Source organism: Bicyclus anynana, chromosome 6 (assembly GCF_947172395.1).
Source record: "Bicyclus anynana chromosome 6, ilBicAnyn1.1, whole genome shotgun sequence".
NCBI classification, from domain to species: Eukaryota; Metazoa; Arthropoda; class Insecta; order Lepidoptera; family Nymphalidae; genus Bicyclus; species Bicyclus anynana.
Genome location: NC_069088.1, coordinates 16,273,022 through 16,300,168, shown reverse-complemented (window position 1 = coordinate 16,300,168; position 27,147 = coordinate 16,273,022). Strand labels below are relative to the sequence as shown.

General features: G+C 37.8%; 1 protein-coding gene across 2 annotated transcripts in view; it reads left to right on the top strand.

Annotated features, from left to right (window-relative positions):
- The first annotated feature begins 3,425 nt into the window (after positions 1–3,425).
- LOC112046735 (SH3 and multiple ankyrin repeat domains protein 3) overlaps positions 3,426–27,147 on the top strand; it is a 243,023-nt gene continuing 219,301 nt past the window's right edge. For both annotated transcript variants that reach the window (XM_052881938.1, XM_024083512.2), the window contains exon 1: positions 3,426–3,645. The gene's annotated coding sequence lies outside the window, so the exon portion shown is untranslated. The remainder of the gene's footprint in view (positions 3,646–27,147) is intronic.

Genomic DNA, 27,147 nt, shown 5'->3' with positions numbered 1-27,147 from the left:
GATCATCCATACTGCAAGTCTGATAAGGGCAACGATTATAGGATTGGACAGATAGGACGAGTTCCCTAGTATCGAGGCTCTTCATTAAGATTCCCAAGATATACAGATGTTTATTAAAAACACTGGTCAAGTACGAATCAGACCGCCTAACGAGGGTTCCGTGTACTTGATTATTTAAATGCTATATTTCTATAAGATAATACTTATTGGAAAAAAATTGTTGTCGGTTTTGCGTTTTTTCCCTGTACTTGTATTTACTTACAAAATGTCCGATTATTCCGATGGTTAGTAAGTAGTCATAGTGTTTGATACAGGCTGTAAAATGGTTCGGTCCTACACTACCCTTTTTCTAGGTTATGCCACATATTGCAGGGCGTTCTTCTTTTTTTGTTTTAGCTATAAGTTATATATTTAAAATTTATAATTGTAATGTGTGGCACTGCCTAAAAATAAAGATATTTCTTTCTTTCTACCCTATTAAAGAATTGGTGATCTGGCTGGGGAAGAGTTGAAAAATAATAATCTTGAAAATTTTTTATTTTTCAAAAAATAACCCTCTAGGCAATCTGAAATTTTTATACTGAATATTTAAACAGTAAAAAAAATATGCAGATAATTAAGAAAATATATGTAATCTTTTGTTAGGCATAATCGTTATTTAACTATCGAAAGTCGGTTCTGCGTCTACATATTCCATAGCGTAAGAGTAAGGTACTCTTAGACGTTGGTCTTTTGCCCCTTTTGTTTAAATCAGCTCCGTTTCTCTGCCATAAAATGTACGCACAAATTGAATCAGTCCTTTAATCAAGTAAAAAAAATCAAAAAGTAGACGACCAAGTCAATCGAAAATAATCCATTCATATTAAATAATGTACTTTAAAATTCAAATGATTTCGATGGGTTTAACTTGTTTAGGTTTAGAGTTTTGACGCTCTTTTAGTACGTTTTTACCATACCCATATAGTTATAAATTTAAACCTAGTTTATTTTGTCTATGTTCAAACTTACTAAAAAAGAATTTCAAGATTTTAAGGGCGCAAATGTGAGACCAACTTTTTATTGAAGTAAAAACAGTTAACGATTTCGAGGCGGACGGTTCGTTAAATTAATAAATTGATGGATTGATTAAGTATTTATTAAAATTGTGACGATCTGTGCAATATTTTTATTAGGTGTAAAAAGTACGACCTTTTAACGTAGGCTTTTAGCTCCAGATTTAGCTGTTTTATAATTTATAATTAAATAAAAGGACATTACTTTCAGAAATCCCGGTTTTAAATATTCAAATCGTGGTAAGCCTAAGATTGAAACCTTTTTTCGTCAATTAATAAGGAACCTTAAGTTAAAGAATTAAGGGTGATAATAAATATGTGATACATTGAAAAAAGGTTACTTGGAAAGAACCGTCGTTAATTAACTTTTTAGATGTCTTACAAATTGCTTTTAAAACACGCCTCTTTATTACCTATATTGGTTCTAGAATACTACTGCGGTTAATTTATAGCCATTAGTTAGTAGTTTTTTCTTACATTTTATTTTTAAAGCTTGATTTCATCAGAAAACACGTCAAAGACTAATTAAATAAGTAGATGTGGATGATTTTTATACCTACGCGAAGTAATTCTCTAATCAATCTAATTCTTTGTGATATAACTCATTACAGAAATCACTACCACCACCATTTTGTCTTTGACCAGCATTGCTGTATTCCGGTTTGATTGCCAGGGGGTGGAATTTTAATTATAGGCATATGAGGCTTAGCACTTTCACCATGGTTAAAACCCCCAGTGACGCTGCTGAGGTCACATTAAGGAGCCTACGATACTTACACAATCAGAAAAAAAACCGTGACGAACAAAGGACAGTGTTTCAGAAGGACGTGTTTCAAGCAGTTCGTGTTTTTCTGTAAAGGCGATAACTCCCCACTTACTCTGTCAATTATAAAAACAAAAATAAAAAAGACATTAACAAGAATTGAGGTAATTCTTGTTAACGTCTTTTTTATTCTAGTCCTACGTAGAAGATAAGGTTCTTATTCCAAGATTCTCAGTGGCAGCCCGGAGATGGGAAGATTGTAGTGGTCCTCCAGTCCAAAGAAGAGTACGTTAAGCAGGTTCCGTGCATTATCATTAGGTATCTGATACTGATTTCACATTATTATGCTCATTCGTCTGGATAGTAGCATGATAGGTCTAAAGCCTGAAATAAGCAGGCGAAGACTGGCTCTACAGTTGGCGTTTGAGAATATTTAATAATAGACAGTTAAATGTTTTTTCAAATCACGAAATTTTTATACAAAGTAACTTTAGTTTGCCGTTGCCGATCACCAGTTTCACACTATCTTTCAACACATGCCTGTTTCGGTTTTTTTAATCCGATTATTTCGCCCCTACTCAGTGCCAAACGAAGTCGACGTCACATTGAATTTGGCAAACGTCATTCCGGCGCAAGTCAGCGTAGGTACTTTAAAATGGGCCACAATATGCAGTGGTAAGTTTTGAAAGCCTGCCAAATGGCCCCACCGACGGAGCAAAAATTCGCTTAACCTTCTGAAATATGAGCATTTATGAATGCACCTATTGCGAGCGACTATCTCCCTATACAATATTGAATTTAAATCAATACGATTTATATTTGTGTTTATCAATAGCACATTCGAGTTAACAACGCCTGAGGATGCAATGGAGTGGAACGCATGCTGTTTTGTCGAATGATTCTTAAACCGGATCTAGTGTTGCCGTACCGATTCGTCAGTTTTTCGCGATAAAAACATATACCATTCATTCATTGTACATTGATAATAACTTTTACACAAGACATATTCCCAAGTTGTATCAACCAATTCCTTATTAGAAAAACGTGATAACGAAACTGTAACTTCTTCAATTTTAAATTACCTACTCATTGACAATTTATTTCAGGCCAACAAGATTTTGCCTGAAAACGTAGCCGCTGTACAGAAATAAGATAAATAGAGCATCAAAATAAACCAAAATTCAGGATTCCCACTCTGACTTTTGGTTCTGTCCTCGAAAAGTATTACCTTTAATGTTTATATGTGAATTTTCGTCTTGTCTACGTAGCTGAGGGCTAACTTTTAGAAAATTTTGTAGCAATTAGCGTTTCTAGACCTGTATGAGATGGAACAATTTGATGTACACCGATGGAGCAGCCCTTTCGCGTTGATTTTATTTCAATTATAAAACGTCTGAAACCGAATTCATACAATTCGCACCCTTCGCGAATCTGTAAAAACTAACAACGTTTTTGCCTCTGCGGCAATCGCGGCACAAGTTATATTTAACTTTAATATCACAGTTCTAGGGTTGGTTTTCGTACGGGGTGGTTCGGTAGGGATGCTGCGTCGCCGTATGTATTATAAATTGGTTTAGAGAGGCGCGGGGGAGGCGGCATCTCGCTCGATAGCGGGCAGTCGTCTGTGGCTCGCGCGGTGGTTCGCGCCTATCGAAAACTATAGGGGAACGGAAAATAATCACTGAATACCCCCAAAATTAACAAAAACCACCCCTATCCTTATACAGGGCAATATCTAGACTATAAGTGTTACGTAACGTGAGTGTTGTGTGCTTTTTCTATGTATCTGTGGTGATTTTTGAATGATACCGCTGGAGGCTTTCGTAGAGGGTGAGTAAGGTTTTGTATGTAAATAGGAGCTAGGGGTTGTGATGTTCCACAGTGTTATACAACTGTAACGGTAACAGTAATGTTTCAATACGTACACAGACATTTATAAAGACATTTTGATCGCCAGTTTCGATTCAAAACAATGATTTATACAAGTTTGTATATTTATCGGATATAATCTTTGCAAACGGTTTTCACTTGATCCAAAAGGCCATTAACAATTAAAAGGAAGATGTCCATATTAAATAATTTTATTGCACTTCGTACAGTAGAACATAAAACACACATTTGATTTAAAAGATAAACTATACACTCGGTTAGCAGCGAACATCAATTTAGCAGCTTTTTGGAAGACGTGGTTTAGTAGCAGGGCTTTTTGACATGACAGTGCTTGGTTGAGAAAGTACTACCACTACACAAATTTCAGCAGCAGCTTGCTATTTTTGTGCGAAGGACTAAAGATGCCCGTGTAACCACCTATGCCTCTGTTTGACGGGGCAAGACAGCATTTTGAGGTATATTCCGTTTGACAGGACTATTGGCTTAACCCCTCTCATTCTGAGAGGAGACTCGAGCTCAGCAGTGAGCCGAATATGGGTTGATAATAATGATGATGATGATGAGATGAAACTTAGGGTCTCTAGCGAGGGGCTGCCACGAAGCTAAGGATTTGGCGACTCTTGACATTCACATGAAAATAATAATAAAAATAATAAAAAATTGTTTTATACTTGGACAATTGAAACCTGCAAACTTCCAAAGCCACGACTGTCCAAACTCTTGAACTGGTTACTTTAACTGCCGATGATAGGAGCATGGAAACTTACAGTCTTCATACAATGCAGTACATCTGGCACTCGGTTTATAAGCTTACTAGCTGACGCCGCGCGGTTTCACCCCCGTGGTTCCCGTTCCTATAGGAATACGGGTATAATATTAGCCTATAGCCTTCCTCGATAAATGGGCTATCTAACACTGAAATATTTTTTCAAATCAGACCAGTAGTTCCTGAGATAAGCGCGTTCATTCAAACAAACAAACTCATATTTTTTTAATATTAGTATAGATAATAGACGTATACAATACTAACATATGTTTTATGTGACAATACTCTCTTTAATAATGTCTTTGGCACCTTTAGAATATCATCCAATTATGCACAGCTTTAAAAATGACGCGGCATTGAAGCAATGTCACCAACAAGGCATTTACAATATACACTTAGCCCCAAAGTAAGCGTACCTACTACCTATAGCCTGTGTTATGGATACTAAGATAGCGAATTTTATGTACTACAGCGAATTTTATAATATACTGGAAAACACCCATCCTCATCACACAAATATGTTCCAATTATGGGAATCGAGCCCACGGCCCTCAGTGCAGAAAGCAGGGTCTAATTTCATCGAGATTTTTTAGGCCTCATGTATGCATACATTGGCAAGCAAATGGACACAGAAAGACTCCTAATATAAAACGATGGAGCGTAAAAGGGATTGCGATAATAAAGCTGTCCTATATAAGCTTGGATCGCGTGTAACTTTAACAGTAACTAAGATAAAAATAACAAAATGGCAGCTCCTTCTTTTCATACCTAACGATGGTATATTTAATATTTCTTGTAACTTTTCCTGATTTCGAACCTAATATTGATTTAATAAGGAAAACCTTGGTAAAACAAGGAGATCGTAAATATAGGCAATGCACAGTAATTATATATTCATGAAAAATTGCTCATTTAAATATGTAGGTACCAGCGAAGAGTTCATGCCAGCTGATTGCCGCCGGGTTACCTTTAAAAATCGATGCATATTCATTTTCGTACTGTGTCTAGATATATGAAAAACCGGAGTTTGTATAACGTTTTATGAATTTCCTTTTCTTACTTACTTTCATCTAAATTTCATTCTTCGCCACTGGTATGTACCTATAATAAGAAATACTTTCGAATATTTTTATTTGATTCTCATGTCGCGGAAACAACAAATATAACGATTCAAGCAGTTAAGTATACACATAGGCCATAGCCCAGGAAGTTAGCTCTCAGCAACTCCGCAGTTCTCTATTCAAAGTTATTGTTGTTTGAAAATCCATTCAAAGGCTTTTTTATTCCCATTGTTTAGCCACGGAAGTTCGTAAAGGATCTGGGTATAAAATTTCGCGTGCTAAAATTTAAAAATCCGGGTGGGCAGACTTAGCCCAGTTATTTTTCGTCCAAACAGAAAATTACGCTCTCGTAGAAGGAAACAATGAGAATCGTTTATTTCTGTTCTCGGTTAAAACACAGCGCCAACAATGTAAATAACAAAAAAAAAATAACTCCGCTTAACCTAGATAATAAATAATCTGAGTTTTGCAGCAGAAATTTTGCCTGTGACGGTTACAGGCAGTGACTGTGGTAATTCCTGATTTTTGCAAGCTTTAACCATTAGTCATTAGCAATTAGTCGTCTAACGACTAGTGGTTGTTCGTTGCTTCGCTCTGTTTGAGATTCATCAGCCGGTTTGGATGAGTCTCGTTATAACTGAAGTTTACTGACATTTAGAGTTAGCCTGCTTAATTTTAATGTCTTTTATTTCATAGGAAATATCCATGCAGAGATACATGCAAGGTCTCATCAGGATAACTGGGGGAAAATCCTTGAAGTGTGACTATCCACGGGACACCTTTGTGAGGCTCCAGAGTCCCCTATTTACGCACTGGAGGAACATTCTCCGGATACAATGCCCGCATGGCCTTCATATATTTACACCTGCAATATAGCTGAACTTTTGTTTCAAGAAATTGTTTACATATTGCTGTTTGTTTTTTTTTTGGTTGAACGCGCTAATCTCAGGAACTACCGGTCCGATTTGAAAAATTCTTTCAGTGTTAGATAGCCTATTTATCAAGGAAGGCTATAGGCTATATAATATCTCCTTATTTCTACGGTAACGTGAACGTCAGCTAGTAATTGATACGACGGTAGCTATAGTTACGACTTAAGATGGGATTTGAATCAATATAAAAAATATCTTAGGTAATTCACCCAAACTAGGATTCGAATCTAAGAACTCCCGAGTTACGAATCAACTGCGTCAATATCTATATATTAATGAATCATTACACCACGATCAGTAACAGGGGAACGTTAATGGGATATTAATCTCCCATCATGAGGTAAAGCTTCCACTCTCATTACGCGAGGGATTCGCTCATATCTACGCAAAGTAAGAGAGAGTTATTTTATCGCAATTCCTACATAACAATCTATACTAATATTATAAAGCTAAAGAGTTTGTTTGTTTGTTTGTTTGATTGAACGCGCTAATGTCAGGTACTACTGGTCCGATTTGAAAAATTCTTTCAGTGTTAGATAGCCCATTTATCGAGGAAGGCTATAGGCTATATATTATCCCGGTATTCCTACGGGAACGGGAACCACGCGAGTGAAACCGCGCTGCGTCAGCTAGTTTCTTTATAAAATTTATGTTGTTGCTTTCACTTAGTAATAAAAAAAAATATTTTTTTTAACGATTTAGAGTCGCATCAAAATGTATTAATTTACACGCCCTAGGATACGAGGTAGCGTCGTAAAATATATCTATTGGAGATTGATTGACATTGCATTAACACAAATATTGCAATAAATTGCCTCAATAGCTCAACGGTAAGAGCGGTCGGACTCATCACTGAGGGGTGATGGTTCGATCCCCGCACCGTTGGACTATTATCGTACCCACACAGACTTTCCCGACTAGTTGTAGAGGAACGGGAATATTGGTCATATTATAAAAAATATGGAAAATATTCTTTAAAAAAAAAAAAATATCCCGGTAACCATCGATTTTTTAAATGTCCATTAATCTTCTTTCCAAATTACAACCAAAAGTACCTTTCATTAGATGCAGCGTGACGTCGTACCAAATTAAGAAACTTACGCAAACACAAACTTTCGCCTTTAAAATATAAAATCGATAAATTAAACGAAATACCCTTCAAATATTTATACGTATATGTTACGCTCAAAGATCGAAAACGCTCAATGAGCGGTAAAATAGCTCACAACGTGTTGTGGTTACAGGAAAACATCCACATGACGAAATTCGTTTTATAACTCTAATGAAAACGCGCACAACGCGTTGTTGCAAACACAGAAAGACCAAATAGCGAAATTCGTGTCGTGGCTGACATGCTATTCGATCTCAACGCGTTGTGGCATGTACTAGACTTGTTTGTAACAGTACAGTAGTGAAAAGCAATAGTGTTTATTTTGGCCGTCATACAACATTGCTGTTTATCCTAAAGTGTATGGTTATCTGTGAAATTACAGGCATGTGAACCATGCTTTACGTTACCGCCTACCGAGTACAAAGCAGTGCATTGTTGGACCGCATTCACAGCGTGCCCTGCGAGGTGTTACCCTGTTATAGGGGATGATTTAGCACTTAACATCAGGTGGAAAATCTGGTACTTTTATTAATTTATAATATTAGTTGATTTTTTTTTAAAAAAAGAATATTTGCCATATCTTTTTTTTTATAATATGGCCAATATTCCCATTCCCCTCCAACTAGTCGGGATAGACTGTGCTGGGTACGACAATAGACCAACGGGGCGGGGATCGAACCACCACCCTTCGGTGATGAGTCCGACTGCTCTTACCGTTGAGCTATTGAGGCTATAAATGATAATAATAGTATTACTTAAAAATAATACAGAAACTGTTGAGCTTTCTACTTTCTGATACAAAGTGTTTTTACTTGGTTTTGAAAAGTGCACGTAAATATAGAGATCGTAGATCCCACGATCCCATGATATGTATAGGGAAGGTTGGAAATGTAACAAATAGCAGAACTTCTCTAAAAACACGAAGAGGCTATGTCTTTATGAGCCAATCATATCAGAAATATGAGAATTTAAAAAACTCCATCCAAATAAGAGGAACTAAAATGGAGAATTACAACAACCAAATTTATTTTTACCATCACAGAACGTGATTCTAGAATGCCCTGTAAGGTATTGGTCAATCTGTTCTGTAAATTAAGACCAGAGTTAGCTAAGCAATGAGATATTTCATGAAGTGAATTTAAATATCGCTCCCACGCAACTTAAGAGCATTGCGATTGCGCCGGTATTGGTCGTCATTTGTGACTTCTTCTCCTCTTGAGGTATGTCGTGGAACGCAACTAAGGCCTAGTGTGATAGGCCACCGGCTTGATCCTTCTACTCAATTCTCAAAATTAATTTAAATAACGCCACAGAGGTGGTCACGCGATGTCGAGAAAAAAGCTAGTATTATGCGCGGCGCGAGTCGTTACATCCTCTTTAAAGTCTATGTTTCCCATGCAGCGTCGCATAGATAATATATACGAGTATGTAGCCTATAGCGTCGCTAATCAGTATGCCCTGCGTAGTGCGTAGCAGGCAGCTTATCACGAGACGCATCCGATGCATGATGGGGTTGTTTATGTTGTGTGTTTTACTAGCGGAGATAACGTAATTTAAATGTTATTTAAATAACTTTTTTCAACACGTTATTATGTAATGCTCGTAAAATGTGGTTGCACCTTCAAACAGGACAGGGTTCTTCTGTTGATGATCGCTATTGATTCGTTACGACTGCATGGCATATCCTACAAGCTTAAACCTTTATGCTGACAGTATCAATATGGGGCTAACGGCTAATTTGTCTGCTGACGTTTATCATCATCATCATCATCATCAGGCTTCCACCACCACCAACTTCTCTAATCCAAGCTCAATAATTCATAGGCTAGCCAAAATTAACAGTAACACCCTCACCCTCAGGACGTCGTAATCCAAAGCAATGTAGCCTGAACATTGGACCAACAAAGCACATGAGATTTTTTATCAAGAAAGAAAAACCCAAAAGTCTTCTATTTAGAACCCGACTCAAGTAATTTAGTAAAACAATAAAAACTATTATTTATTCTCATGAAACTCGCATTTTTTTTTATCAAAATAAACTAATTTTCCCCTTTAAATCCTGGAAAATATCATTCGCTTGTCAGTCAACAAGAAATCAAACAATAATAACTCTGTCATATCGTTTATCATCACACATACCGATGTGTCTGCCAATCAACGCATCTTGCCTCCGGGGAGCCTGACCACTGCCTGCATATTAACCAGCTGCATTAAACCATCATACGAATGTCCATTTTATGTTAATAGTGTTAAGAACCAAAATACTGTGTATGTTTTTAAATGGTATCCCTTATGTACGTCATCGTGTAGTGCAATGGACTTGGACACATCAATGCATTTAAATGCAATACACTTGAGTCGTGAACCTTGTTGAATTGCCTTATTGATCTAGTGGTTGGCTAAGGTGAATCACGGTCGAGAGTTTGACATCCTAAATGTACTGAAGGGTAGAATGCCCTTCCGGCATCTGTGTTTCTTGTCACATCATCATCATTAACAACCCACATTCGGCTCGCTGTTGAGCTCGAGTCTCCTCTCAGGAGGTGAGGGGTTTAGCCACCAGTCCACCACGCTGGCCCAATGCGGATTGGCAGACATCACAATCATGCAATTTAAGGAAGTTCCTCAAGATTCAGATTTCCACGTGATGTTATTTCCTCCACCGTTTGAGACGCGTGATATTTAATTTCTTAAAATGCACATACCTAACTGAAAAGTTGGAGGTGCATGCCTTTGACCGGTTTCTAACCTACGCCCTCCGGAATCGGAGGCAGAGGTCACATACACTGAGCTATTACGACTCCAGAATGTGATAGATTTGGCCAATAGTCCACGTTGGCTCAATGCGGATTGGCAGACTTCACAGATCAAATTAAGAAAGTTCCTCAAGATTCAGATTTCCTCGTGATGTTTTTTCCTTCACCGTATGGGACACGTGACATTTAATTTCTTAAAATGCACATAACTGAAAAGTTGGAGGTGCATGCATCTGACCGGTTTCTAACCTACGCCCTCCGTAATCGGAGGCAGAGGTTACATAAACTGAGCTATCACGACTCTCACTCTAGGTACCTGTAGTTAAATGTAGTGTCAGTCTAATAATGATTATATAATGATTTTTTTTTTGCTATCATCCGCGAAAAGTCGACGAACCCATGCGACAACGTCACCCAGGTCCGACAAAATACTCTCTACGTACGTTTCACCCCGACATCCTCAGGAGATGTTGTCTCTACAACGTGCAATTGCACATTGTAAAGTCATGGGTTCGTTGGCTTTTCCCGGATGATAGCAAAATAAATAGATTTTTATCTATTTCAAAATAATGTTCTTTTCATTGATACAACCTACTAGGATTTGCTAGATCCAGTGAGATTCTGAGAGAGCCCCTGAGTTTACACGGGAATTAAGGGAAACAAAACAATAATCTAATGTGTGGTAACCCTGTCAATATTACAAAATCATAAGCAATGATACGTGCACATCGCCTCAAACAAACGTCACCGGAGCTGGCCGCTCCAATTACGCGTTACTGTCACATGTTTACATCCACCGCTTCACAACAACCGGCGGACTCCGCTTTCCATTTCAAGGAATGATACTGAAACACATACTTAGCTACCTATTATTATTTATAAGAGCTCTTACACATAACGTTAGTTTCAGGCGCAATCGACCCGCGTCGAATGAAAACGATTTGCGAAATTACTTGAGGCCCAGGTGATCGTAGTCAAGGCCGTATTTGTCACACAATAATAATATTAATAAACAATAATAATAAACAAATCACAATTAATATTTTCTTAAACATAGCTGTAGGTATTACAGATTTAAAGCATTCTGATGTCAATTGACAAAAAAGCTCGTAAAAGCACAAACCAACCTCAAACAGTTAATATTATAGTGAAACATCCGTCCGTCCATATCTCTTCCACCCCATATATCGCATAGTCACGAAGCCCACGGCAGAATATAATAAAGTATTGATTCGAGAGTCCACCGCGTATCTATAGCAACGGCAGAATAAACAACTACAATACAACGCAATGACCGGGCCACTGACTTGAAAAGTGCATCGAGGGAGAGTAAAATGTGAATTTATATGACATTTTTGTCTTGGTTGATGCTATTATATGGAGCTGGGATAAAAAGCTTTACAATATCAGACATTTTATGTTAAGGTTATATAGTTTCAGCATTTAAGTTACAAATTGTATTACATATTTAAAAGCCACTGTAAAAGGGATCGGACTCGACGCTGAGAGGTCATAATTTTGATTTCTGGATTATCGTGTCTAAAACAGACTTTTCGACTGTTTGGGGGCAAAGAGAATATTGATCATATTTAAAAATAATTTATTTCTTCAAAAAATATTAACTTAATATTTATATATTAGCTAGCGGACGCCCGCAACTTCGATCGCGTAAAATCTGTTTTTTTTAGTCCGTGGATTATTCCGGGAAAAAAGTAGCCTATGTTCTGCTCCAAGGCGCACTTTATCTGTACCAAATTTCGTTCAAATCGGTTTAGCGGTTTAGCTGTGAAAAGGTAACAGACTGATAGATTTACTTTTGCATTTATATTATTCGTATACATTTAATTTATGCATACGCATCATCTGTGGACTGTGTGTATTTATGTATGTACTTGTAGTACTTAATAGTTGTTTAGTAGCAAAGTTGTTTTCAGGATAGCACTATCATCATGCTTAAGTTTACTGCCATATTACATCAACTCCAGTTCGAAAGGTATGGTTAAGAAATATTGGCCATTTTTTAACCGACTTAATAAAAGAGGAGGTTTTTCAATTCGTTCTTATATATTTTAATACGATCAATATTACTCAATGCCCTAAAACTCGATCGAGAAGCCTTAGGAGACGAGACCCTTAGGAGTAGACTTCTTAGAATTGAGGATTCAAGAGATTACGGGATTCTGTAGTATGTTGGACACACATCAAAAGTGCCGACAACTCATACTTTCATACGTTGTAGGTGTAACTAGCCACGGGCCGCGCGGTTGAGACAAAGGTGGGACGCAATTGTACAAACGAACACACCGACCGACATTCCGCTCGCCAGTTGTAGGGTACTTGAACTTTACAGAGCTGGTACTGTCGGCAGAAAAACTACTTACTTTATACTCAAGTATCTGACATTTTTGTCAGGAATATTACCCATGTTAAAATAAAAATAAGATAATAACAATACGAAAATCACGATTTAAAGAAATGGGGTGTTTAGGGAGACAACAAATACTTTAAGACCTAGGTATAATTACCAATTAGGTATACAAAAATATTATTTCAGAGGAGTGGGACCGCTTATAACGTGACATGAGATTGATAAACGAGTATTAGGTTAGTACTTAATCCTTTTCTGAAATCCCTTTCGTCGTATTTTACTACTTAATAAATTCGGTCTGGATTGGGTTTTTAGATTATATATATAGATAGACTTATTTTTAGATTTTACTCAAAAGGTTTGTCCTAAACAAATTTGCAAAGTTAGCTTAGGTCCAACCTGTACTACGGTACGGTGTTTTATTGTTTCTAAGTTTTACTAAATTTACGATAAACTGGAATTTTCAAGATCAAAGCTTGAAAATTCACAAATTGTCATTGATCTCTTTAGAGGTCAATGCTAGTTGTACTATATTTCAAAACTCCTTCGCCTGGGCAAGGGGGGCATTTCTAGAGGGGGCAAGCGGGGCATTTGACCAGCAGGGTAGGCGATGTCGGACTCAAACCGACTCAAACAATATTTGATGACCAATCCTGGATTAGCATAATAAGCTATTTAAGCAATTGCTAGGACATTCATTCTAAAGAACCACACGAAAGTTAAAGCAATTTAATAATCCGCGCGTTTGAAATAATTACAATTTTAATATTCTTTGTAGTTCACGTTAGGCCACACAGAGGAAGATTGCTAAGGGCTTAATGCATCAAGTTACCCAAATTTGGCCAGTGCGAGACTTCAGCCGTGGCTAGTTACCAGCCTATCGGCAAAGACGTACCACCAAGCGATTTAGCGTTCCGGTGCGATGTCGTGTAGAAACTAAAAGGGGTGTAGATTTTCATCCTCCTCCTAACAAGTTAGCCCGCTTCCATATTAAATTGCATCATCACTTACCATTAGGTGAAATAGTAGTCAAGGGCTAATTTGAAAAGGACTAACTAAAACAAAATTTCAAGATTATGATGAAACTATGAAACCATTGACTTCTTATAATAAAAGGACGCACAATCATGTAGAAAATTTCACTTAAAAACTGGCCAATTGTGCTTTGACAGTTTTAGGATTATTGTTAAAGAAAATTATACCTAAAGGCCTTTAAATGTAGTTCAATATTCAATAAAATCCCAAATTCAGAGAAAATTCAACATAAAGATTGAGTTTAAGGTTGAATTTGCAAATGTGACTACTTGAATAGAGTTCCAAGAAGTTGTTTGTGGCACTCATAGAGTGGGAACGTTTTTTGGTTGCTGATTGAGCACTTTTTAATACGATTGATGAAACGTAACAAATTAACGATCGCAACGAACGCGTTACAAAATGTTCTTTATTCGTTCGATATTGTCCAATTTGTAACATCATAAAGAACAAGTAGGAAGGTCCTGCATGATCCATGAATTTCTATCTCTATTTGTAACAACAAAGCTGGTTAAATAAGCAAACATTTAAGTAGTGTATTTTCTTGCTATCTGTACCTTGCAGGTATGTAAGATATTCCATGACACGTGTCTTCTTTGAAAGTTAATTGTGAATATTTGAACTCCACTGTTTTACATTTTTATTAAACGCTTTACGTGTGGCCCTACATAGGTATGGTATATGGTATGATTTTAGGTTTAGCCTAATACCTGTATTGAAACTACTGGTGTGTGTAAGTTTTAAATACAACTCCTTTAAGTAGGCAGTTAAATTAATAAGTTCTGATTGATCAAACTAAGCCTCAATACTTAACTGCTGGTACGGAGAACTGCTCTCTCAGATACAGGATGTATTATCACTTCCAAGTTCCAGGCTTAGAGTTTTTATTGATAATTTATCGGAAGAAATAATTCATTTCATAGCTCAGTAACCGAACCCAAAATACGCTAACAACTGGACCAGGAGACAGTTACCACATGACCAACGAGACACAAGTCAAAGAGTATATTGCGTAGGTATGTATTTCCTTGGTCTACTGTCACACTATCGAAATACTCTAGGGATACATGGCCCACTGTCGTTACAATTGCATAAATCGTGTCGACCTCAGGCTCTAAAAGGATAACTCAGTCAATGACAGATTGCATTATTATGTAGATCATATTTGCACACAGAAATGTACTCTAGTTTGTACTAATACCTATTTATAACTAATATGCGCCACGCAGTTTCACCCGGTATTTCCTGTTACCGTAGGAATATGAGGGATAAATATAGCATATGACACCCACAGATAACGTGGCTTTCAATAGATAAAAGAATTTTTAAAATCGGTCCAGTAGATCCAAAGTTTACCCCCTACAACCATACAAACTTTATCTGTTTATAATATTAGTATATACCCTTTCATTACATAACTAACCTTTGATTTTTCTTTCTTAGCAAACATTTGGAAGGCACTGAACCTTAAGATTAAAGAAATTTAGAATTTTTTTATATTATGTTTATTTTTCTAAAAAATAACTGTTTTAAGTTTAAGTAAATCTACTCAAAGGTATCTTAGTAAAATAAATCGAGTTTAAACTCGATTTATTCGATGATTCGATTTATCGTACGAAATATTTTTAAAGTTAACTTTAAAAATATTTCGTACGATAAACAAAATCTTCTATACAATTAATGGAACGATTTGAAGGTTTGATATTGCAGAGAATCAAATCCGGGACCTCCCGTGCAAACTGATCTATTTTATCACTCGTTAGACCGATCACAGCTTGTTAATCCCGCACGCACCTCCAACACAAATAAATCTCAGTTTATTGCTTCCCGCTTATGTATCGCGGGCAATTGTCAGCGCGAACGGGAGAGTTACACGCGAATATATCTGAGTTTTAGGAAGCGGCCATATTTGGCGTAAAGTTCCTAAACCTCGTTTTTTATTTATTCTTTATAAGTTAGCCCTTGACTACAATCTCATCTGATGGTAATTGATGAGGAGGATGAAAACCCACACTCTTTCGGTTTCTACACAGCATCGTACCGGAACGTTAAATCACTTGGCGATACGTCTTTGTCTGGCTACGGTCGAAGCCTCACACTAGCTAAAAAACCGTATTTGACATATTTTCTTCTGGTTGTATATTTTTCATACACGCGAATATATATGAGTTTCAGGAAGCGGCCATATTTGGTGTTAAGTTGTGAAGCCATATTTTACATATTTTCTTCTGGTTGTATATTTTTCATACACGCGAATATATCTGAGTTTTAGAAAGAGGCCATATTTGGCGTAAAGTCCTGAAGCTATATTTAACATATTTTCTTCTGGTTGTATATTTTTCATACACGCGAATATATCTGAGTTTAAGGAAGCGGCTATGTTTAGCGTACAGTTCCGAAGCCATATTTGACATAGTTTCTTCTGGTTGTACATTTTTAGCTCCTTAAACACAGCATAGCCTCTGAGAGGACCAGGCGACAGCAGAAGCTGTACCAGAGATAATCACGAACAAACGACTTTATAAGGGCAGCTGCTATGAGTCACAGACATTTTAGAGACAGGTTCGGACCATTTGCGTTTTTGGTTCAAGTGAGTTGTCTCCTAAATTGTGTATGGAATTCACGTCCAGGTGATGTAAGAAATCGGGCAACTTTATTGGAAGCGTTCATATTTTTTGACCTCTTGCTGTTGACTTTTTTTGTAAGGATTAATGCGACGTCATCGACTGTGGACGACCACTGAAACTTTGCCACTGCTGAGTTCGAGGTCTAGAAAAAAATGCGCTAAAAGACTACGGGCATCTCACGTGGGACTCGGACTACGGCCTAGGGAGCCATTAAGACCAAAAGGGTGGATTGAGTGAGAGAAATCCTGATGCTTTCATGAACGTACTATAATGCAAGTTAATTGTTACGTGTTATTTAGCCTTAGGAGAGATGTTTCCTAACAACCCGATTCCTATCGGGTGACGTTTTAAAAATCCACGAGTTTTACGGACGTGAATAATTTAACACAGACTAAAAAACGACATAAACGAAAAAATGTAAGTCACTACTGATCTATCTACTCCAAACTTAGCTTTATCAACCCGCGTAAAAATCTATCGGTTTAAATCGATGAGTGTTTTTTAATATTTAATGTAAAGATTTGGCTTACGAATGTATTTCACATATAAATTACCAAGAAGGCCACACAAATTCATTCAAATTCGCAGTTACATCCAAGTTTGCATCTATCAATCACAGGACGCCAGTTGCAAGAGCCGTATGATTGACGCATTCGCGATAGCCAATTTATCGTCCTAGTGTGACTCGAGCCTTAGCCTTCATCACCTTGAGAGCATTTGCATATTACTGGCGTCTTATTGCAAATCTTTGTCGGTTTATTGATGAGACAGACGTTGTGTGGGTGCGTATGTAATACATACAGTGCTACGTTCTCACGCACACTTTAGTAGGCTAAAGTTAATGTTAACTTTTCAAGTTTAAGCTTATTTATGAATTTTTAGTATTTAATAATTAATACATAGCATAGCAACACAGCCTACGACACTCTCAAATAGCGTGGCTTTGTATTGATGAAAAAAAAATCGGTAAAATCGGTTCTGTAGATCCAACATCCAACAAAGAATCGGTCCATCGACTCGCACAAAACGTTAGTCATCGGCGTTTCTAATAAGAACAGCGAAGATGTCGAATACCCTTCCGGCTTGTGTGTTTCCTCTCTCTCTCTAGTCGGTCCCTCATGACTGAGGATCGTGACCACCTTGGCGAGTCATCGTTTGCTTTACAATGCTCCTCCATCGAGTACGGTCGCTGGCCATTTGGACGGCACTGTAAAAGGTTCGGGCTCCTGCTTCCTTTAGAAGATCGGACCATCGGGTTGGAGATCTACCTCGTGGCCGTTTGCCTTTCACATTTCCCACCACAATAATTTTTTCCAAGTTTTCGTTCCCACGGCGTGTGATATGTCCAAAATAACTGAGGATGCGCTGTAGACAGATGGTTGAGAGACGTGTTTTAATTTGAAGCTGTGAAAGAATTGATACATTTGTGCGTTTGGCAGTCCACGGTACACGTAACATTCGCCTCCAACACCACATCTCGAACGCATCAATTCTTTGTCTTTCTCTGGCGTGAATAGTCCACGTCTCCACACCATACAGGAAAATCGGAAAAATAAGTGCCTGAACCAGGCGTGTTTTGGTTCTGTTTGTGATGCTTCGATTCTTCCAGATGTTTGCTAATTTCGTCATCGCATCCCTAGCTATTGCTATTCTTCGCTTAATTTCGGACACACAAGTGCCATCATTACAGATCAAAGAACCCAGGTATATATAATTCACCACAGTCTCGATTCCCGGAATATTGCAGTTGGTGTTAGAGAGTTTGTTGGAGCGATCTACTACCATGATTTTAGTGTGTTTCCTAACGCTTATGATTTGTGCATAAAGCAAGAATGAATAGGCAATTTCTATGCAAACACGCTACAACATAGACCTCAACATAGCTTTCCACCAGGCATGATTGTAGTCAAGCGCAAGCCTATTAAGAATAAAAATTAAAAAAAGAAGACAGAAAAGAAAAAGAAAGATATAACCCCCTATAACCTCACTCACTTTACCTTATTATATAAGTACACACGCTAAAGCCGTGATAGCCCAGTGGATAGGACATCTTCCTCCGATTCCGGAAGGCGTGGGTTCGAATCCGGTCCGGGGCATGCACCTCCAACTTTACAGTTGTGTGCATTTTAAGAAATTAAATATCACGTGTCTCAAACGGTGAAGGAAAACAACGTGAGAAAACCTGCATACCAGAGAATTTTCTCAATTCTCTGCGTGTGTGGCCAGCGTGGTGGACTATTGGCCTAACCCCTCTCATTCTGAGAGGAGACTCGAGCTCAGCAATGAGCTGAATATGGGTTGATAATGATGATGATGATGACACACGCTAGAATAGGCATTTCACTTGTTTCCCACTTTTCTATAGCTTTAATTTCAAAGTCAATAGGTCCATAAATGTAAGCACATGTTAAGAAAAACTTTTCCATCTGTTATTAGCTACGTACAATGGATTAACAAGAAACAGCAAGTTAATTTAATTGCACTTTGATTTGAGCTGCATTCTATGAAGTGATTATACGTATAAAAAGTAAAGTGCGTACGTACATTAATTAAATCTTAAGCCAACAATGTTTTCCCGGTTATCAAGCATAACAATAGCCAATGCTATAATAAGCTTAGAAGAGGGTTATTAATGCTAATTTTCTTGCATGTTGTACTCATAAGCCTGTGAATTCTCGTGTGTTAGCAATTTAGCATGCTAACTATTATTGCTATGCTATTTAGCATACTATATTTACTATTACTATGCATTGAAATATAATGCAGCTGCTGAATTATTGCGATCAAAATCACTTTTGTGTGTGTGTGTGTTATTTTCATAGTTAATATGCGTACAGCCTGGGTAAGTTTACTTCGAAGGATAATTTCTACTATAAAGTCTGTTTGATATTAGTGCTTGTTTAGTTTGAGACTTAGAATCCGCGCCACGAAAGAAGTCCCGCGGCTCCTCCTTCACCATCTTATGCACGTTGATGTCTGATGGTCTCCAAGACACATACAAATCAATTCCATTCATGTTTTCTTTGGCTTGGAAAGCCATGGCGAGGTCTGTTTTTCCTAATCTTACACCATATCCAAACAGCTTAAATCAATCAATCGCCATCCTACTAATCATACGAAAGTTTATGTGGATGTTTGTTACTCTTTAACGCCGCAACTACTGTACCGATTTGCCTGAAATTTGGAATGACAATAGATTTGACTCTCTATTAACACTTAAGCTATTTCATCCCAGAAAATCCACAGTTCCCGAGGGATTTGTAAAAAACTAAATTCCACGTCCACGCGAACAAAGTTGCGGGCGTAAGCTATAACATATAAAAACATTATCTATTATAGTGCGACAGTATTGTCTTATATCTGTCATCGCTATGAATAGATACTCAATAACATCATAGAGTCGTATGCGCCGACAATGCATTGAAGCGTGATAGCTAAGGAAGAGTCAACAATAAGCCGAGGGTTCCCGTGGGATCAGCTCCGACGGGGAAACGGAATTAACGAACAATAAACCTATTGAATTGATACTTACCCTTCCAGGAAATAATGCAGGAAGCACACTCGTACCTTGCGTGTGTATAGATAGTGAATATCTGGTCGGCTGAGCTGCGCTTCGTCGCGCTTGTTCTTTTCTGTAAGACCCTGATTTTGATTTTAAAATGCTGTATTATTGCTGATCTACTCAGTGACTTTGTGGTGGATTTTTATATCATTATTTATATTAGCATATACTATATTGTTATTCATTAAGTATATCTTCAAATATACTTAATTAATAACAAAAAAAGTTTACTGGTTTTTTTTTTATTTTTATTAATGAGAAAGAATACAGTATGGAACTTGAGCTAACTTATCCTAATAAATATACATGCCCACCTGGAATGGTGGCAAGAATACTGGCTGCATTTCCACGCTGGACAGCCAGGCTGATCCTTTGCGCAAGAAATGAGCCAGCCCTTCTGTCACCAGTCGAGGCAACTAGCCGCAGGTTTCGCTGTTTTTCACAAGACTATTAATATTACAGCAAAATAGGTCTTCTTCAGAAACTAGAATCTATATAAAACCTTTTAAGATCGGAGATTAAATAAATAATGACTAAATAATTATTTATTGAGATTCTTTGGTTGTAACTATTTTTTTTCTTTAGGAGTATCAGTTAAATTGTCTGCAGTTCAAAGTGCTGGCTTTCTCACTCGTAATTAAGGCACGCGCCGTAAGCCACGAGGTTAAGTGTCCACCGAGTGTCATATACTTACAGGAATCTCTCGGAGAATTTCAGGCGACTATTGTCCTTAAGACACTGTGGCTTATAGACCAAAGTCCCGTGGTGTACCACTCAGGACTATTGTACCAACCGTTATGTCAGCTATAAGTCTTCGCTAGAATGCGGTACTGAGTTTATTATTCAACAAAGCGTGGTTCTGGGTTAATTAAAGATTTCGCGAATACCTTTAAATCGGATCAATTCTAACACCTATTATCGGACTTTAAATACATTGTTCGGTCTGACTTTAAATTACACTACCAACGATAATGGTAAATCATAAAGTTAATAGTCCAAATAAATACCTTCATTTAAGTATCGTACTTGTACTTTTATGTATGTGTGCTATTACTGATATTTTACAAGTTCCTCGATTATAGGTGGTATTAACATTCATTATTTATGTTATTATGGCCTTTCCACATCAGTGTTGGTACAAATAATAGGGTATTTGATGACTTGAGCTCAGTTGTTTGTGAGGCAGCGTAGACACCGTCACGCTGCCAGCCGCGTTAGTGATTTTGTGCAACAGGGAAGGTGTATTGATGCATTCTAAAGGGATCCCTTAAACCTACTCCCAAGGTTACAAGTCCTGGGACATGCTCGAGGTATTTCCTATACCCCAAAATGATGGTGCAATCACTGTCGCTACAACTCGTCATGTCACAATATTAAACGCGAAAAGAGTTCATTTGTTTACCTACCTATTTCCAATTGTTTACCAAATATTTGGCAGTGATAGGTAGATTGAATCGATACGCCAAAGATAACAAAAATGTTTTGTTTACTCTTCATGTCGGTCTCTCTTTTGTCCCATCGCTATAAAAGAGGTCGCATAAATATTACTTTATCTTGTGTTATGATGGAACGAAAGAGAGTGATCTTATCTCTTGTCGCATTTGTTGGTGGCAGACTGGCAGGAAGGCCTGCTTTGTTGTAGGCCATTATAATAGGCAGATAATGATGATGATAATTTAAAGTCGTATTAACAGAAAATTAAAGTTATTTATTATAAAGATTGTAGCCAATTTCTCCATGTAAAAGGCATTGAACTCAACACCGAAATGTCATGGTTCTCCGGCAGCTGGAGCCTTAGTTTTTCTTCTAAAAAGTCTAAAAACAAGATCACAACAAACCCACTCAGGTAATCATCGTTATGGCGAGTGTTTACGCACTAATTAAATGGGTCCCAATAACCGCATGAGCGGGTAAGTTGACTCGACCGCATCCGGAGCGGCCACGGACCGGATTTCCATGCAAATCGATCTTGATTGACTCTGAATCAACGCAGTTATTGGCTAGTTGCACACGCCGCTTTCCATCGACGACTGCAAGCCGTGGCTGCAGAGGTATTACTGACTTGTAAGGGTCTAAATTAATCATCATCATGGATGGACGTCTACTGCTTCTTCCAAGCAAAATAATCGCCGCCATCATCCAGCGACTCCCTGCAACCCGCTTGATGTCCTCGGCCCGAGACCGACCTCGGGGCTCCCCGATGTCTGACGTCACCCAGACGTGGACTTTTTTTAACTCACGATCTCGGGTGCGCTCGGACTGATACACTCAGGCCAAAACACCCTCCCGAACGGCCCTCTAAGACGAGGTCTGAGTCTCAGAGGAGACGCCCTTAGAGATTCGTTCCGCCCATCAGCTATTCTGCTTCTGCCTTCGGGCCCCATCAGGCGATGCTTCTACGCCCACTCAAACCCTCCGGTGTACACAATCTGAAAAAAAAAAATCCTCGGCCCACCTAGTGGGGGCTCGAACAACACATTCGGTGCGCCAGCGCTTTCCGGTGCGGAGTCGCCAGCACCTTGGGACCCCAACGTTCATCAGCTTTTTCAACTGTGTGCCCTGCCTATTGCCACTTCAGCTTCGCGCTGAGCTATGTCAGTGACTGTGGTTCTTCTGCGGTATCCTCATTTCTGATTCGATCTCACGAAGAAACTTCCAAGCATAGCCGCTTCATCGCCCACACCCCTTTCGGCTTCAACACGACATCGTACCGGAACGCTAAATCGCTTGGCAGTACGTCTTTGTCGGTAGGGTTGTAACTAGCCACGGCTGAAGCCTTCCACCAGCCAAACCTGGACCAATTAAGAAACCTCAATCGGCCCAGCCGGGGATCGAACCTAGAACCTCCGTCAAATAAATCCACCGCGCATACCACTGCGCCACGGAAACCATCATTGTAGACTAATTTCGAAACAAAAGCCTATATTTTGCTCCAGGGTCTACTTTATGTCCATACCAATATTACATCGGTTCTTCAATCTACATCGGTTTTTTTAAGATAAAAATTGTTACTAATCTTACTAACTCTTCTAAATTAATTTTCAATCTATGGTATTAACCGAAATAAAAAGTTATTTATTTATTTAGCGGCTTTGCCATAAAAAAGTAACATACGTATAGACTTACTTTTGCATTTATAACATTTGTATAGAAGTATGGGTTGTCGGAAGTAAAAAACCAATCACACACAAAAAACCTATACGGCGCGGTTTATTCCCTTACCAAGCTAACAAAAAGGAGCAAAGTGAATTTCTCAGAACACAGCCATTGAAGAATAATAAATAATTTATAGACAAATAGGCTCGCCGTATAAGGCTTTGTATGTGGCTTGAGTTTGTACGCAGTGGGAATCAAGCGCGTTTAAGATTTTTTACATAATTCACGTCTAAAAATAACTTATTATTGGCCTCTACACATGGTACCAACTTACAACCCAATATTGATCTGATTGTGCCAACACTTATCCTCACAACTTCTCCTATCCTAATTAAAAAGTGGTATTTTTTTTAAATTAAGCTTGGCAATTACTCAATTGATGATAATATGATTGTTACAATAATTTAACCCGAACAATTATCCATTTCTTTATGTTGCTTTTCTTATAACGACTCTCATTATATTAATGTGAATAAAATGTGTTTTATTACAGTTAAAAAAGTGACATTTTATCATGTTTTGTTATTTGACTCCCTATGTAAATAACTAGCAGACGCCCCGTGATGTCACCCGCGTAGTAACTGGTCCCTTGGGAATACAGAACTAAAATAAAGCCTATGACACTCACAAATAACGTGGCTTTCGAATGGTAAAATAATTTTCAAAATCGGTTTAGGAAATTCGGAGATTACCCTCTACGATACCACAAACTTAACCTCTATAGTATCTATTAGTTTAAATTATTATATAGTTCAATGGACTTAGCAGCAATCTTAACATCACTTTCTAGGTAGTCCATGCTTAGCATCAAAGGGTTAACTGCTTATTTTGTCAACTATGACTATATAAAAAAATACATTGACTATACTAAATACAATCTTAATAAGTAGTCGTAGTAGCTAGTAATGTAGTAGGTAATAAGTCTTAAATCTTTAATAACACTTAAGTTGGAGGAGGAACACTGCCCTGTGTGTAGTCACCCTGTCCCGAGAAAATGGTCTCGTGGAAGTCTGGTGTCATTATGCCTTTATTGTTGCGGTCGCATCAGGTCCTAAAATAGCGTCGCGGCATAATAACGGGCGATAATAAAATTATTTTATCCCCCGCCATGCAATAAAAATTGCCTTCGGACGTTGCACGGTATTCTAGACCATAAAATTAGTTCAGCTTCGATCACCATAATGTGTTATTAAATAAGAATATTATAAACGTGTACATTGTAGAAAATCTGCATATTATAAGTAACACGATAGTAGATATAGACATTTCGAATAGGAATTACAGCTAACTCTAGATAAAGGAAGGTAGTTACAATGTTCTCCTTGTGTTCTCTATTTTGATTTAACAAAATCTTAGCTATTTGGATCTTGGAATCCATTGATGTCATCGAATCGACGAGGAAATTGGCAGTAAGTTAATTGTAATATTTGGTTAATTACAGGAGGTTTTAGATTCCGAACGTTTTTAGGATTCCGTATTAAGAAGGAACTATAGTTTCGCCAAGTCCGTCTGTCAGTTTGAATGTCCGCGATTTAGCTAAGACTATTAGTACAAGAAATCTGTTATTTATAGGTACTTACACTTACGTAAAATCATAGACATAGAATATTGAAAAGCTAAGTAGGGATTTAAATTGAGTCGAGCAACCAAAATTCATTATTCTCAGCACGTCATTTGTAAGTCGATAACTGCGGAACCCTACACTACACATGCCCGATACGCACTTCTCCGGCTTTTTTAAATAAAGGTAAATGCCTTATTTTGCCACGGGGCACATTACGGGCAAAAAATAGCACGGCATCATCCTATAGACCATAAGTATACCACTTAAGCCCGCTTCGTAATTTAATAAGATAGAACACAGAGCAATTTGTGTCAACCCATCGTAAAATAAAAGGGCAATTACGAAAAAAATCTAGACGGACTACGCATAACTCTAGACTGAATCTATATAACTTTCCGTTACTGTAAAACCACTCTTATGATTACAGGAATACGGCATATTGTATTGTTACTGGATATATAGCAATAGGTATAATACAAGATCAAGACACGTATGATCTATTTGTATACTGGTCTACAGACGTTTACTAAGAAAATAAATGGTCAATCAGATTAGTCCATATATTGTCATGATATTTAATTAATAAATGTAGGTAATTATTGAAAATCCATTGAGAATAATTATTACTAAGTCAAAGACAAAATATTTCTTTAATTATTATTAAATGTAAATATTACCAAGAAAGTTCAAATTTCCCCAGAAGACTTCAAGTATATAACCTAGTGTAACCTACAGTTCGTTTCATATAGTATGGTGCGGTGACATTTCGTTTCACTCTTGAAAGTTCATGTTAGTACGTATCATGAACGTCATACAGGCGACTGTCACAGTACCCATGCTGTCCAAAAAAACACTATATATTAATTCATCTAACTCTCGATTTATCTCCACCCAGGAATGCATAGAATATAACAGATAAAATATTATTCGCATTAATAAACAATAAATCACTTAAACACATAAAAATTCAGTACCAACTTGATTCTCCTGACCGGAGTTCTACTTAGGTTTATTTAAAAAAATAAGCAGTTTCTTTGAACTACTTATAGTCAATACCATTACATCAGCCGAAGGCTGTCAACTGCTAGACATCCTGCATCGCATGTAACCAGCGACGTGGTTCATTACTTCGGCTATCATAGCATTCAATGTTCTTCGAAAATTGTGCGCCTGATTTGCCACTCTTTGCGACTTGTTTACTCTCGCTCGTCTTTGTTTCTTATTTCAATAACTACAATTTAAAACAAACAACAACAACAACAAACAACAACAACAACAACAAGTCAGGAATAGATTCAGCGAACTACTCAAAGTAGATCGATTAAAAGTCAATATAATTGGAGCCTTCTGTTACGGTCTAAAGTTGCAACACAACGAAATCAGCTTAGTAATAGCATCGTTTTTTATTTACAGTCAATACGCCGAGAGAGAGAGAGCCGTGATAGCCCAGTGAAAATGACCTCTGTCTCCGATTCCGGAGGGTGTGGGTTTGAATCCAGTCCAATCCGCATTGGGCCAATGTGGTGGACTATTGGACTAGCCCCTCTCATTTTGAGAGGAGAGGAGGAGGAGCAGTGAGCTGAATATGGGTTGATAATGTTGATACGCCTCGTGTTCAGAGCAGTCTAAAAGTTTGGCCACATTTATGCTAACCTAACTTAGACCCACCAATATATTATTTATCACTAATGGATTTGAGGGTCTAATTAAACGGCAACACTCGCTGTTCGATAACAGACAGTCTTTTAATTATTATGCCGGAAAAATCCAAAATTCCCGAGAGATTTGGAAAACTAAATTTCCATCATACACGTACCATCGTCATCATACATTTTTAACACTGTACCCTCAAAATCATCCCCATTTTCGCCTACGTGACTATAAACGTTTCCACACGCAGATGACAAATAAGCCAGTAGTTGCAAACAATTTATTATTTGAAAATGAAGGGAAACAGCCCCTCGAGAGAGCTAGGGGCACATTTCGTTGGAACGATGTCAATATTAAATGACTCTCGGCGGACCGGTTTCAGCTGCCTCGTAATATGAGCTAAAACAATATCAAAAGTTACCCAAAATTCAGGAGACAGATAATTATGAAACCCCCGCTACTGTAGGTCAGGGGTGACAAATTTATGGCACATTCGAGTATTATTATAATACTAATAATTAAACTATTATTAAAAACTTCTATGCTCGATGCTTCGTTTCAGGTAATTATATAATTAAAAAGTACAATCCCTTAACTACAACCTCACCTGAGTAAGTAATGATGCAATCTAAAATGGAAGCGCTTGGCGGTAAGTCTATATCGGTACGGTGATAAACAGCCACGGCCGAAGCCTCCCGCCAGCCAGACCTGGACCGATTAAAAAAAACCTTAATTGGCCCAGCCGGGATCGAATCGATCGGGACCTCGGTCTTGTAAATCCACCGCGCATATCACTGAGCCAAGGTGGCCGTTAAAAATATAGGATGTCTTTACGAATGCACAATTTATTAATTTAT